At 33.5% G+C, this 4,031-nt stretch overlaps 1 long non-coding RNA gene across 1 annotated transcript; it reads right to left on the reverse strand.

Annotated features, from left to right (window-relative positions):
* Nucleotides 1-3,049: 3,049 nt before the first annotated feature.
* On the reverse strand, nt 3,050-3,449 carry LOC311087640. The gene is made up of 3 exons (XR_014607334.1): nt 3,371-3,449; nt 3,249-3,295; nt 3,050-3,119 (listed from the first exon to the last, which is right to left on the reverse strand). It is a non-coding gene; the product is annotated as an uncharacterized lncRNA (long non-coding RNA).
* Between the last annotated feature and the right edge of the window lie 582 nt (nt 3,450-4,031).

Raw genomic sequence — 4,031 nt, forward strand, 5'->3', positions numbered from 1 at the left:
AAACACAGTTATTTCACATTTATTTTCTGACTTTTTTACTGAAAAACATGCAGTTAATTATATGCATGATTCACTGTGACTATACGTCACTGCATCAGCAACTACACAGTTACTGTCAGTTAAATAAAGCAACATGCAGCATTTCATCAGAGTTTCTCTGCTCATCCTGGACTGATTCTCAGGCTCTACTCTTCAACACAATGGTGACACACGAAACACACCATACAGAAACACTTTAAACCCCAACAGAACATTAAACACTACCAGATCTCTCAGGATCTCAGCATCTTCACTTATGACAATCCAGACTTTATTTCTTTCATACTAACATTCTTATTGAGAATTAACAGAGGTTTAGAAGTTGAAGCCTTATTGAAAATAATAAAGTTTGATGTCACCATGATGGAGATCAGATTTTGCTTTAGTTGGGCTCTTGACCTTTTAATATTTAACTTTAATGTTTCTCTGGCTGCATTAATTGTGTGTCTCTGATGCACATTTGTTACTGCAGGAATCCAAGAGAAACTCCAATCAGATGATGTTGGTCACTTTTTAGTGATGCTAAACATCTTTTTGAATTTTTGATCGTTGTAATAGGGATGCCACAATATTTCCAAGGTTACATGAAAAATTATGACATTACTGTAGACTTTTGGATGAATCTACATTCTATCTGTTATGTATTCTATGCTAATACATTAAAAAAATTGACTGTGATATCAGTGAATCTAATCATCATATAATGACTATAACATCATCAAAGAATGATCGAGACCATCTGATATATTCTCCAGCATTTTTTGCTATAACAAATGTGTATCAAATACACAGATAAAGCTACCAGAGAAACCTAAAGTTAAAAACTCACGGGTCATGAGCCCAACTAATTCAGACATCAGACTCTCCACAATGGGAGCAAGGGCTTTCTCCCATGCTGCACCAAAACTCTGGAACTCTCTTCCCCCTCATATTCGTGCTATAGACTCTATTTCTCAGTTCAAAACCACTCTCAAAACCCATCTTTTCAAGTCAGCTTATAAACTTTAAGCACCCCTCCACCTCATTAGCATTAGCTAATTAGTTGTTTTTAAATTCTTTTAATAGCAGTTAACAGTTTATTTTTTAGACATTAATGTTATTTTACTTATTTTATTTTTATTTTATTTTTTTTGTAAGGTGACCTTGGGTGGTTTGAAAGGCGCCTAAAATTAAATGTATTATTATTATTATTATTATTATTATTATTAAAGCAGACACTGATCTCAATCATGGTGACATCAAATTTATTTTAAAAGTTTTTTACACTTTATTTAAATTAGCATATTTTACTTTAATTTTAGGGTTTTTGTTTGGCAGCCTTTTTTTACGATTTTTTTTACAATCAAGGTATTTGACCATAATGATGCAGGAAATACCTGTGAAATAACAGTGTTTTTTCGGTTTATTTAAATTAGAATATTTGACTTTAATTTTATGGTTTTTGTTTGGCAGCCGTAGCTGCCAGTCATTTGACCCTTTTTTACGATTTTTTTTTCAATGAAGGTATTTAATACCTAAAATAACAGCTGAATTTTTATTTTACAGAATATTATGTGTAATTTTACAGTGTTTTGACTACAATTTAAAATTAAAGAAAATGATCGTCAAAAAATCACAGTTATTTTCTATAAAATTAGGATTTTTTTTACAGTGTATCCAATTGCTTAAAGAAAAGCACAACGATTCAAATGGATTAGAAAATTTAGGTATACAGCAATACATTGATCAAACTTATTATAGTGCAGTGCAAATATACACTGATGGTTCAAAAGACCCAGAATTTGGGAAAACAGCAGTAGCGGTATATATTCCACTTTTTAACATTAGAATGTCAAAAAGAATATCAGATCATATTTCGGTATTCACTGCAGAAATAATAGCAATATGTCTAGCACTTCAGTGGATAGAAGAAATACAACCAACAAGGGCAGTGATTTGATTCTCTATCAGCTCTAGGAAAGTGGAACATCATCAGCAAGGCAATACATGATAAACGAAGTAATGCAGAGTCTTTACAGAACAAGACAGTATGGACTTCTGGTAAATCTTGTATGGGTTCCATCGCACATGGGTGTGAAAGGAAATGAGGAGGCTGACAATCTGGCTAAACAGACATTAAATCATTCACAAACTGACATTGAAGTGGCATTAAGTAAAACAGAAATTAAAGTGATAATAGCGAAACAAATACAGGAAATTTGGCAGAAGGAATGGAATGAAGGAACAAAAGGTAGACATTTTTATTGCATTCAAGAAAAAGTTGGTTCAGAGAGAAGAAGATTCGGAAACAGGAAAGAGGACGTTTTAATAACGAGAATGTGTATTGAACATTGTTTATTATTAAATTATTAAATCAATGCTTACAAAGAATTGGTAAACATGAGAATGGAAATTGTGATAAATGTGGGTTAGCTGAAACTGTAGAACATGTGCTTATAGAGTGTGAAGCTTATGAAAGAGAGCGGTCCCAGTTAAGACACGCTTTAAGAAATATAGAAATCAATGAGCTGACACTTCGGGGGCCTGTTTCAGAAAGGAGGTTAAGTGAAAACTCTGAGTATGTTAACCCTGAAATGAGGGAAACTCTGAGTTTTCTGTTTCAGAATGGGAGGTATGTTAAACCTGAGAAAGCAGAGTAAGTCAAGCCCGTTTCTGAAAGAGAGGTAACTTATACTCAGAGTCAGTTACCATGGTAACTTACTCTGTGAACCTAACCTGGTCGGGAGCAGGTTTTCTTCGGTAAACCCAGAGTTTCTATCAGTCTCCTCCCCTTTTTTAAAGGGGAAGCGGTGTTTAAACACCTCATTCATTCTTTCAGTACATTTTTATTAATAAAATTAATATTTTATTAATAAAGAAAACATTGCTATTTTTACTGCAGTTTTTTTCTATTTATTTTTTTAATAAGATGAAGTCTATATAACTCCTTAACACTGAAAATACACTAGTAGATTAGAGTTACATAATGTAGTTCTAAACAAATTCTACAGAATTAAACAGTGACATTTACTGGAAATCACTGAAATGTTGATCTGTGCAACAGAAGTTGATGGACCGTCCTCCTGCTGTTCTTCCACACTCTGAGGGCGGAGGGAGAGATAAGAATACCCGTTTATACTTAGATTTAAACTTAGATTATCCACATAAAAATTTGAAAAAATCTGAATGTGTAGATTGTTTGATGTGTAGACACATAATATTATCATTACCTCTGTAGGCCTCTCTGTGGCAGCAGAAACTCTTTATCCTCATCGTCCTGTGAAGATGAGCATTTGGTCGAGTACACTTTATAACACTATTTAATTTCTGGTGTATTGAGTAGGCTACTTACAACTGCCTGGGGTTCTGTTGGGACAGGAGGCTCCGAAAGACAGATATTACCATCAGAATCTGTTAGGACCAACAAAAAACCCAACCTCAAAGTAAAATAAATGAAAATATCAAAAATAGCCTATCTAAAAAATAACACATAATTAACCTCTTACATTTTATGAAGGCCCTTGGATCTTCGGGAGTGACTGGCTCTGAAGTCCCTCCAGGAATTCCCTCAGCCGTAAATGCTGCTGCACTGCTAGACACTGGATGCTTTAGTTATTTAATATGTCAAATGTTTATAAAGTCAGGCAGCCTTCACCCATAATATGCTCAAGCCTTACTTGATTGATTTATGTTTTTATATTTAATTTTCAGCTGCTGCCATGTTCTTTTAATGCCTGCAGGATTGCTCCACATGAAAATTAAAATTAGGTTGAATAACATAGGCCTACTGTTCTTCCAGTTTCACCTCTGATATTACAACAGTAGGGTAAGTTACTCTAAAATAGTTATCAATGTTATCTTCAACAGTGTAATTAGATTAATGTAATAATTACTATCTTTAGAAAGTTTTGGTCTACTTATTACTAATTACTAAATCCCATATCATCCTCAACCACTTGAACAATACAAGGAGAGACAAGAAACTGCACTTTTAATGCTTTCAAATAAACAAT

Source organism: Abramis brama (genome assembly GCF_963993115.1).
Source record: "Abramis brama genome assembly, chromosome: 1".
NCBI classification, from domain to species: Eukaryota; Metazoa; Chordata; class Actinopteri; order Cypriniformes; family Leuciscidae; genus Abramis; species Abramis brama.